The sequence below is a fragment of the Salmo trutta genome, chromosome 7 (genome assembly GCF_901001165.1).
Source record: "Salmo trutta chromosome 7, fSalTru1.1, whole genome shotgun sequence".
Lineage (NCBI taxonomy): Eukaryota > Metazoa > Chordata > Actinopteri > Salmoniformes > Salmonidae > Salmo > Salmo trutta.
This window is the reverse complement of record NC_042963.1, coordinates 49094404-49106977: the sequence shown is the minus strand read 5'-3', so window position 1 is coordinate 49106977 and position 12574 is coordinate 49094404.

Below are 12574 nucleotides of genomic sequence, written 5' to 3'. Positions count from 1 at the left end.
AGGTTTCAATTAGTTACCCCAGCCACAAAGTAAAAATTGGCTATATATTGTAAACATTAATGAAAAGCAAAATTACATTTTTGGTCTTAATTGAAGGTTAGGCATAAAGTTAGCAGTGTGGTTAGGTTTAAAATAACTTTTTAAGAAGATAAATTGTAGAAGTAGGCTGCGTTTATGGCTTTGTAAATAATTTGTGATAAATAAAACACTGATATATGTTATTAGATAAGTATTCAACCCTGAGTCAATACATGTAAGAATCACCTTTGGCAGTGATTACAGTGGTCAGTCTTTCTGGGTAAGTTTCTTTAGAGCTTTCCACACCTGGATTGTGCAACATTTGCCCATTATTATTTTTTACATTATTTAAGCTCTGCCAAATTGGTTGTTGATCATTGCTAGACAACCATTTTCATGTATTGCCATAGATTTTCAAGCAGATTTAAGTAAAAACTGTAACTCAGCCATTCAGGAACTTTCACTGTCTTCTTGGTAAGCAACTCCAGTGTAGATATAGCTTTGTGTTTTAGGTTATTGGCCTGCTGAAAGGTGAATTCATCTCCCCGTGTCTGGTGGAAAGCAGACTGAACCAGGCCTTGGCTTAGCTCCATTTCTTTTCATCCTGAAAAATTCCCCAGTCCTTAATGATTACAAGCATACCCATGACATGATGCAGCCACCACTATCCTTGAAAAATGGAAAGTGGTACTCAGTAATGTGGTATTGGATTTTCTCCAAACATAACACTTTAATATAAAAGGACAAAAAGTTGCTTGCAAACAAGATGCATGTTTTGGAATATTTGTATTCTGTACAGGTTTCCTTCTTTTCACTCTAATTAGGGTAGTATTGTGGAGTAACTACAACTGTCTTGTTGATCCATCCTTAGTTTTCTCCTATCACAGCCATTTAACTCTGTAACTGTAGTAGTCACCATTGGCCTCATGGTGAAATCTCTGAGCGGTTTTATTTGTGTCTGGCAACTGAGTTAGGAAGGACAGCTGTATCTTTTGTACTGACTGGGTGTATTGATACACCATTCAAAGTGTAATTGATAACTTCACCATGCTCAAAGGGTTATTCAATGTCGGGTTTTTTGGGGGGTTTTTCCCCATTTACAAATAGGTGCCCTTCTTTGTAAGGCATTGGAAAACCTCCCTAGTCTTCGTGGTTAAAGCTGTGTTTGAAATTCACTGCTCGACTGAGGGACCTTACAAATAATTGTATATGTGGGGTACAGAGGTGACGTAGTCATCCAAAAATAATAATAATCTTAAACACTATTATTACACACAGTCCATGCAACGTGTTGTCTGACTTGTTAAGACATTTTTCAACTTATTTAGGCTTGCCATAACCAAAGGGGTTTAATATTTATTGACTCAAGACATTTTAGCTTTTCAGTTTTGATTAATTTGTTTTTTTTAAATCCAAAGACATTATTGGGTATTGTGTGTAGACCAGTGACACAAATCTCATTTTAATCCATTTAAAATTCAGGCTGTAACACAATAACGTGGAAAAAGTCAAGGGGTGTGAATACATTCTGCATCAATCAATCAATCAATAAAATGTATTTATAAAGCACTTTTTACATCAGCCGATGTCACAAAGTGCTGTACAGAAACCCAGCCTAAAACCCCAAACAGCAAGCAATGCAGATGTAGAAGCACGGTGGCTAGGGAAAAACTCCCTAGGAAGAAAGCTAGAGAGGAACCAGGCTCTGAGGGGTGGCCAGTCCTCTTCTGACTGTGCCGGGTGGAGATTATAACAGAACATGGCCAAGATGTTCAAACGTTCATAGATGACCAGCAGGGTCAGATAATAATAATCACAGTGTCTTTAGAGGATGCAACAGATCAGCACCTCAGGAGTAAATGTCAGTTGGCTTTTCATAGCCGATCATTCAGAGTTAGAGACCGCAGGTGTGGTAGAGAGAGATTCCAAAACAGCAGGTCCGGGACAAGGTAGCACATCCAGTGAACAGGTCAGGGTTCCATAGCCGCAGGCAGAACAGTTGAAACTGGAGCAGCAGCATGACCAGGTGAACAGGGGACAGCAAGGAGTCATCAGGCCAGATAGTCCTGAGGCATGGTCCCAGGTCCTCCAAGAGAAAGGAGAGAGAGAGAGAGAATTAGAGGGAGCATACATAAATTCACACAGGACACCGGATAAGACAGGAGAAATTCCACAGATATAACAGACTGACCCTAGCCCCCCAACACAGAAACTATTGCAGCATAAATACTGGAGGCTGAGACAGGAGTGGTGAGGAGACACTGTGGCCCTGTCTGACGATACCCCCGGACAGAGCCAAACAGGCAGGATATAACCCCACCCACTTTGCCAAAGCGCAGCCCCACGCCACTAGAGTGATATCTTCAACCACCAACATACTACCCTGAGACAAGGCCGACGATAGCCCACGAAGATCTCCCCCATGGCACGAACCCGAGGGGGGCACCAAACCGGACGTTCCATTTCTGAAGGCACTGTACGTTCCATTTCTGCAGTACATTTGACAACCATGGGTATAACCGCTAATAAACCCACCTTACTGAAGCACATATTATTCATATCACTCTCTATTGGCCTCGGCCTACTCACAGAGATCCTCTCAGGATCCCTCGACCTGTACCCATCTTCCTCCACTACTCTCTTCACTGGCTCAGCATATAACACCTTCTGTACTACTCTGATCCTGGCAACCTCAACCTGCCTTTCTCGTCACACCTTTTGTCCATCCATGCACCTATCAATATAACGCATTGTCATCCCTACTGCCTCTGATCTGGCAGACTCAGTAAACACAAAAACGGCATTTGTAAATTATGTCTTGAGTGTTGGAGTGTTGCCCTGATTGTCCATAAATGGAAAAAATAAGAAAACCATGCTGTCTTGGTTGCTTAAAATAAGGAATTTGATGTATGACAATCAAGTACTTTTTACACCACTGTCCAATAGTGAGAAACAAGTTTTGGGTTATTTCATACCATAATTTACAACTGTCGTCAGAACGCCGGTCAACAATGAACGCATCTCTCCTTAACAATGAATGATTCTGCTCTGTGATTAAAGATACGTTATGACATTACTAGCTTGACAAACAATTCTCTCCTGTCTCAGCTGCAACCATCTGGGATCCTGCTAAAGCAACCATAAGGGTATGTATTATCTCCCGATCATCTCTGATCAAGGAACTTAGATTGGAAAAGAGGGAAAAATTTGAAGCTAAGGTAAAGAACTTTTACACAAACAACAGCCAACTCAGGTAAACTGGAACTCCTTAACTTGTACTAAGGCCAAACTCAATTTAGACCACACAAAGCACTTCTTTTTTTACCAAACAAAAATATTATGAGTCTGGCAACCAACCGAGCCATCTACTTGCACACCAACTTAGAAATGAACGGAGTGAAAGATCTATTGAGTCTATAAAGATGGCAGATGGCTCCACTACCTTGCTTATCAATAATACATTTCGTGACTTCTATACATTTCTTTATACTTCTCAATACAGTTTACTAGCAGTGGTGTAAAGTACTTAAGTAAAAATACTTTAAAGTACTACTTAAGTAGTTTTTTGGGGTAATTACCTTAATTTATTATTAATATTTTTTGACTACTTTTACTTCACTACGTTGTTAAAGAAAATAATGTACTTTTTACTCCACACATTTTCCCTGACACCCAAAAGTACTCCTAACATTATGAATGCAGGACAGGAAAATTGTCTAATTCACACACTTCTCAAGAGAACATCCTTGGTTATTCCTTACTGCCTCTGATCTAGCGGACTCATTAAACACATTTTGTTTGTAAATTATGTCTGAGTGAGAGTTGGAGCGTGCCCCTGGCTATCCGTAAATACATTTTAAAAAACTAGAAAAAGTAGTTGTCTACTTTGCTTAATATAAGGAATTTGAAATGAATTATACTTTTTACTTTTGATACTTCATATTTTTAAAACCAAATACTTTTAGAATTTTACTCAAGTAGTATTTTACTGGGTGACTTTTACTTGAGTCATTTTCTATTAAGGCATCTTTACTTTTACTCAAGTATGACAATTGGGTACTTTTTCCACCACTGTATAATAGAGCAACTGACGAAATCACAAAATATCTGTATAAGATCACTTTACCCACTATATCAGATGAGTATAGAACTACGTTAAATGTCCCCCTTACTTCTGAAGAGGTTTGGGAAGCTATTAAGTCAATGCCCTCCGGAAAAGCACCTGGTCTAGATGGCTACTCAGTAGAGTTTTATAAGAGGTTTTGGCCTATCCTTATGCCTGCTCTTAATGATATGTTTGAAAGAGACCTCATACCAGAGTCCTGTACAACTGTCTACATTAGGCTGTTACTGAAAAAAGAAAAACATCCATTAGAGTGCTCTTTGTTTAGACCAATTAGTTTGTCAGAGTTGATGTTAAGATAGTTGCCAAGACACTTGCTTGCAGAATGGAAGTCCTGCTATCGGACCTCATTAAGCTGATCAGACTGGTTTTGTCAAATCCAGATTTGGAATGGACAATGTGAGACACATTTTGAATATCATACTTGCTTGCAGAATGGCAGGAAGAAAGACCTCTCACTCATTGTCTCTGTAGATGCCGAAAAGGCTTTTGACAGAGTTGATTGGGAATTATTGTATTCTGTACTAGAAAAGGTGAATCTGGGTGATCATTTTATTAATTTTGTAAAGTTACTGTAGTCCGCTCCATTAGCAGCAGTTAACACAAATGGTCGCCTATCATTAATATTTTCTATTGGTAGGGGTTTTTGCCAAGGCTGTCCTTTGTTGCCTGGACTGTTCTCATTGGTCATAAAACCAATAAGGTGTAGCAATGACATCAGGGGCATTTCCGTGGGAGATCAAGAACATAAAGGCGCATGCACATACCGATAGGACGCATGTGGTGTGAGTAGCACCGGTTAGTACAGACAAAACTGTGGTTTACATGTAGAAACCAGACAACAAAGTTTATATTAAGCCTCTAAAATCAATAAATCAACATATCCCCAAGCAACTGGGAGAGAGTGAATAGTCAGTTATGTACAACAGTGAGCCAATCAGTTGGCAAAGCGACGCGGCGACACAAATCCAACATGCCAAGCTAAAATGCCCTCAATGCAAATAAAAAACTGTTACAATCTGTCGTTAAAAGTTGATTTTCTCAAAAGAAAGTAGAGGCTATCGTGTCAGACACGCACAAATAAGGCATGCCAATAAACAAACAAGACAGCAAAATGTGACTTATGGAACAAAGTTGCAAACTTAAGAAGATGAATTGGACCAGCATGAAAACAGAATGATATGAAACAACATGAAAATATTGTCTTCACTCGAAGACGAGGAAAAAGGAGACCTTTCCAGCTATGTGGTCAAACTGACCGTCGGTATATCACCAGATCTATGATGATGCCATAGGATCGGCGTGAAACTGAAGAACGCTAAATACCTTTGTAATTGTAATCTTCAAACTGTGAAACTATCAGACCAAAATGAACGTTCTGAAGGCACAAGGGGCAAAGGAAATCAAAATCCATTGCCAGTCCATTCGATTCGTCCAGGACATGTCTGCTATGCATTAGAAAAAACGCAAGGAAAAGATTCCAATCAGACAGTCACTGGGGGAGAAAGGGATCAAATCTCAGCTGTGCTTCCCTGCTGTGCTGTGGGCAAGGAAGGGAACGCAAAGGATGGAATTCACAAGCGCCGATGAAGCCCTAATCAAGCTGCAAGAAACCTTTCCAGTTAAAGAAGGAAAGCCCCCTGCGCTGAGGAGATGACGAAGAGGAAAAAAGCAATGAGCACACTAGGCTACATACAGTGATGACTAAGACCAGCTATCATCAGTTGAAACAATATTCTTTACCCCTTCCCCCCCCCAAAAAAATCTATACATTCCTCAAGTAACTGTTCTTCTATATGAAGTAACGACAGAAGTAGCCAATAACAACAGGCTACATAGATACAGAAAGTACAATACAAATGGGAAAATATAGCATATATCTCAATAACTGTGTGTAGATGTGTGTCTGTGCATATGAATAGGTATTTGAGCGATGGTGAATATGAATATGTGTAGGAGGGTGGGAGAGAATGGATGTGTGGATGCATAGGGTCACTTGTGTATGAATGGATGAGTAAGTTGATGGATGGGTGTAAGTTGTAAGTGTGTCTGAGAGGAAGGGAGGATGAGAAAAGATGGGAGGTTGGGACAAGCTTGGCTTGGGTGAGTAAGGATGGGAGGTTTGGACAAGCTTGGCTTGGCTGGGTAAGGATGGGAGGTTTGGACAAGCTTGGCTTGGGTGAGTAAGGATGGGAGGTTTGGACAAGCTTGGCTTGGGTGAGTAAGGATGGGAGGTTTGGACAAGCTTGGCTTGGCTGGGTAAGGATGGGAGGTTTGGACAAGCTTGGCTTGGGTGGGGTAAAGAGAGGAGGAAAACTGGGAAGGGGAGGTGAAGAGAGACCAGTGGCGGTTCTAGGCCATTTCAACTGGGGGGGCCAAGCTGGGGCCAGTTGTACTGTTAGAGGGGCCAGTTACATTAGACGTTATTGTTGTCATATCGTTTTCTTCACTGCATTGCAGGCATTAGCAGGCAAAAGACCATGTTCATAATCATTAGTGTTCCGCGTTGCCCCTGTCTAATAACAGATGTAAAAATAGAACGATAGCAAAAATTTGTTATGTAAAAATTATTTCATACTCCACATTAAGTTGGGGCCCAAAATTGTTGTCACAGGGGTACTCCCCCCCCCCCCCTCCCCAGAACCGGCCCTGTTTGGCTTGGGAGAGAGGGAAGGAAGGCTTTATCTATACTTCAATGTACTTTTATGTATCTTTGTAACCTGCTGTAAAATGAATAAGAGTTCTGGACAGATTAGGAGAGGATGTTGAGTCATTATTATTCCTTGTTTGCAATTATAGCTAAGATTCAATGGTGGTTATTGGTGAGAGTGGAAATGGGTTCTATCTGAGAGATTGGGACGGGGTGGTTGGGAGGGCATCAGACACTTCTTTGAAGTATGTGTGATGCCTCCACTCATCTCCCTTTGGTATCTTGGTGGACCTACTCGCCCCAAGTAGAGCTCTCCAGCGACTATACTTTATATCACAAAGTATTACAAACTGACAACAGTACTTAGGTGGTAGTCTTTCTCCAATGTACACTAAACAAAAATATGAACACAACATGCAACAATTTCAAAGATTTGACTGAGTTACAGATCATATAAGGAAATCAGTCAATTTAAATAAATGTATTAGGCACTTATCTATGGATTTCACATGACTGGGAATACATATATGCATCTGTTTGTCACAGATACCTTAAAAAAAAGGTAGGGGCGTGGATCAGAAAACCAGTCAGTATCTGGTGTGACCACCATTTGTCTCATGCAGCGCGACATATCTGCTTTGCGTAGAGTTGATCAGGATGTTGATTGTGGCCTGTGGAATGTTGTCCATGAGTATACAAAACATTATACTGCTCTTTCCATGACATAGAGCAACCAGGTGAAATCAGGTGAAAGCTATGATCCCTTATTGATGTCACTTGTTAGTAGTAGGTGCCAGGTGCACCTGTTTGTGTCAAGAACTGCAATGCTGCTGGATTTTTTATGCTCAACAGTTTCCCGTGTGTAACAAGAATGGTCCACCACCCAAAGGACATCCAGGGTGTGCAACTCAAAATTCGCAATGTGTTCGTAATGTTTTGTAAAATCTGGTGATTTTACATAGAATTTAAGCTGTATTAGATCAAATCCAGACAGGAAGTATTATTTTAGCAGGTGACCTAAATCACGCCTTGGATTAGTTAGACATGGCAATAAAATAGTCAAATTCAAGAAGCCTGTTCGACATGATTCACTCGTTCTACATTCAAACTAACAGGAAAAGTGACAATCAGTTGGCCAGGCAATAATGGGACGGGGGCCTCAATGAAAAAATGGGACAGTGTGTTAGAAGTGCCGGGGCTGATTTCTGGTCGATGGCAAAATGGTAGGTGCTCAGCCACCCTTAGACCCCTATATGTGCATGTGTCTGCTTTTAAACAACATTCTTCCCCTTGCTGTAAGAAAGTATTTTGCCATATGAGTTTGAAATTCAACATTTTAACACTGTAAAGGAGTATCTTTATTCTGAATTGTGTCTGTTTGTGTGAAAGAGGGCCCTTAATAGTCAATTTTTGCAACTTAGTTACGGTTTATTTTTCAAATTGTGAAATGTATCAAATACACAATGAGTAAAACTGACTGCTTGCAAGCCTGATAATTATGCCAGACATGACTCTCTCTAGATAAGGTACTCTGTCTATTTTATACACGCCTTCTCCACAGAAAAGTTCATATTTCAATTAGATCATTTAGATCATTATAATTCAGTAATATAAGTGTAAGAATATTTTAAGATAAATACACAACACAGAGGGCGAGAGGTCAAGAGGACTAAAAGTCAATAGAGTACTAAGGTCAAGAGGGAATTATTGATCAATGGTTCACAGACATGGGAGGAATTTGTCTAGGCATTGAGCCTGAAATAGGATATTTGTTATTTGGCCATTGTCACAGTTTTATTGCAAGGAATTCTAATTGGTCAACCACAGGCTGGGGTTGGGTTATAAAACTACATCCTGTCCCTTTGTTCTGAGGAGAGAATCACTGAGGACAGGGGAGAATGAACATCTACCTCTCAGCATAACATCTATGATTTATCCTCTTTGAATAAACCTATTTTCCTCCCCCTGATTTGCTTTTGGGTCTGTGTTATGGAAGAGTAACATCAAGCTTTTGGGTCTGTGTTATGGAAGAGTAACATCAAGCTTTGGGGTCTGTGTTATGGAAGAGTAACATCAAGCTTTGGGGTCTGTGTTATTGAAGAGTAACATCAACTGCTAACACAAGGAACGTTTACGCAGTGGCATCCTGAGGCATTGACAGATCACAAGAGAAGAAAAACAATTCTCAATACACACAGTCACTAATCCCTAACCCTGATTCTCCCACCTGTGAGTATATCAGAGGTTTGGGTACTGTGGCAGTAAAAATACACATTTCTGTTGCATAATGGACATAAATACATATCTATTTGAGGGGTATTTTATTTATTATTTAAATCTTTATGAATACCTGCAGTTAACTGCCAAAATGAAGGAAACACTTCAGTAAATGAGGGATACAAAGTATGTTGAAACCAGGTGCTTCCACACAGGTGTGGTTCCTAAGTTCATTCAGTAATTAACATCCCATCATGCTTAGGGTCATGTATAAAAATGCCCAGTTGGTCATTATTTTGACTACCATAGATAGAAGAAGAGATCTCAGTGACTTTGAAAGAGGGGAAAGATTTTTTTGTGGAAGAATTGTGTTGCATCCCTCCAATAGAGTTTTAGAAACTTGTAGAATCTAAACCAAGGCGTATTGAAGCAGTTTTGGTGGCTCATGGTGGCCCAATGCCCTATTAAGATGCTTAATGCTGTTGTTTCATTGATTTTGGTAGTTACCTGTAAATCTGTTATGAAGGCAAAACAGTTGCACAAGTAAAACTGACTGCTTGCAAGCATGATAATTATGCCAGGCAGGACTTGCTTTAGGTCAAGTACTCTGTTTACTTCAGACATGCCTTCTCCCAGATATCATCACAGAAAAGTTATTTATTCAATAAGATAATTCACTTAATTATAATTCCAAGGAATGTTTACACAGTGGCATCCTGAGGCATTGACAGAATACAAACAACTCTCAATGCACACAGTCACTACGCCAGGGTTTAACATGTACTTGCAGAAAAAAAGGTTCTGAATTGTACTTAAAGGGGTACAAACCCTTGTCACTGTTGTGCAGCATTTCCCAAACCAGGGGTCTTGGTTCATAGAACCTGGGTTACGTCAGTAACCTCCGGTTAGCCGCTAGATGTGTTTGTAATAAATCGAGCTGTTTCTGTTTTCTTCCTACAAATGTGGTCTTATCTTTTGAACGGTTTAAGCTGCAAAATATTATCACCCCATCGCTGAAAGATGAGACTCTCAGGAACACATATGTGTTTTCTGTTCGCCTCTAGAATGCCCACAAGCCTCATTACAACAGAATGGACAAGACAAGACACTAAATCCAGCTAGAGGGAGAATGTTATTTTCTACACTGAAAATCATACAAAATCATTGCCTGATGATCTTCTGAACTGCCCAATACCTTTCTGATGCATTTCAGTCACTTCAAACCAAACTTCCTTCAGACTGAATTACAGTCAAAAGTACTGTCAGACTGATTTGTGATAGACTGTCATATCATAGCCCCAATTAATATTGGCCGTTGATTACATCGCTTTTTTTACATGGTGGGGTCGCACATTTTTGTTTATCAAAATGGGGTCGTGGGCCAAAAAAGTTTGGGAACCCTGCTGTAGCTGTACCCTATAAGGTCTATTGTACAATTAGTTATAGGTGAATACTTGTACCCTTGCAGGTTTGTCAAACCAGCACCTTAATCATTTACCCAAGAGGCCTGTACTAGTGATGGTTTGTTTGCGAATGAACAGCTCTTTTTGAATATACCTTTTTGGTGAACGTCAGGAACTGAATCGAAAGGATGAAAGAGCCGTTCATTTGGCTCCCTGATTTGCAGGCTTCTACTACTGCTTTTTGAGGCGCAAACAACGATTCTCTGCAGTTCACTTCAGAATCATTCTCTGAAGATGTTGAATTCTCACCACAGAAACAATAAATATTGGGGAGAGTGCTTCATTCTGGGCCACACTCATTTTTGCGGTGCGTAAAAAACATTTCACGACATTCAAACATTCATGAAATAACAGTTGGCTACTTTTTTAGACTTTACATCAGAAATTTTGATTTTTTTCGTGATTCTCTGTCAGTTTTTAAGCATTTTGAACAAAGAGCCATGTGGGAGCCAAATTAGCAGCTCTTTTACGAGAATGGAGCTAAATTATTCGGCTCACCAAAAATACTTTTTGCTCCGCACTTTAATGTCACATGCTCTTATGTAAGTCGTTATAAAGACTTCAGAACAGTTAGCAGACATGCTCAAACTTTAATTAACATATCCATAGATCACTTAAACTGACTAGGATTCTGCTCTGTGATTAAAGATAAGTTATGATATAACTAGCTTGACAAGCAATTCTCTCCTGATTAAAGTTAACGGTAGAACCAACACCATAACTAGCTTATGGAAGCACTTCTCTAAGTGAGAGGTATATTATACATTTCTATATAAGCTATTTACACTACTTATTATATTCTTGATCCTAATGATATAGGCCCAGGAGTAAAACCGCCGAGGTGATAGAGCAACAACCATGGAATAAAAAAGTGTGTGGGTGTAGAGACGATTGGATTTACAGGTTTACTTGCTCAGGATTGTCAGTACTACATGTATTCTTGGCTGTCGTGCCATGGCTGTCAGAGTTGATTGTAAGTTCAACTTGGGTATTCCTGTATGGGTAGTGTGATGCCCAAGCCACATTTTTACTGGCAGTCACTAGCGGACATTAGAATCTCTGTTTCTTTTTCCTTCTTCCCTTTTTGTGGGAATAAAACGGGATATAATGAGGATGAAATATGTCTTGCCTGTAATGGACATAAAGAACTGGTCTTGCGATATATATATAGGTAGTTTTCTCTTCATTTTTATTTTCTAACAATTGAATCCAATGAAGTTGCTAGGACTTTCTAAATATGAGCATGAGTTTATAAGATTGTGCTGTTATTATTTCTATTAATACTATCTATTATTGTTACTATTCATTTTTTGGGGACTGTTTTCCATGTTATTTGGTTAGTTCTCTTAAAAATCACCCTCATAGATATTTGTAACCAGCTATGTATGGCTTGTTTAAGAAATGGTGGTGCTTATTAATGGTACGTTTACAAACATCGGTTGTGGTAAGTATAATTGAAACTTGGGTATCATTATGGTAAGTGGGGAAATAAGTATAGCCAGTTACAACTGTAATGACTCAGCAGATCATAACAAAAGAAGATACATTTTTACCTGGCTAACAGAGAAAGAATATAATGTCTATTGTGTACACGAAACTCATTCTACAAATATAGATGAGGTTGGGTGAAAAAGGACTTGGAAGGAGAAATATACTTCTATAATGGGCAAAGTAACTCTAAAGCGGTGACTCTACTAATTAATATACATTTTTATCTGATTGTGCAAACAGATCCTCAGGGAAGGTGAATTCTTTTAAATTATTGGACCAAAAACAGATCTGGCTAATTCATCTATATTGGCCAAATAATGATGATCCACACTTCTTCGAAAATATACACTGCTGAAAAAAATAAAGGGAACACTAAATTAACATATCCTATATCTGAATGAATGAAATAATCTTATTAAATACTTTTTTCTTTACATAGTAGAATATGCTGACAACAAAATCACACAAAAATAATCAATGGAAATCCAATTTATCAACCCATGGAGGTCTGGATTTGGAGTCACACTCAAAATTAAAGTGGAAAACCACACTACAGGCTGATCCAACTTTGATGTAATGTCCTTAAAACAAGTCAAAATGAGGCTCAGTAGT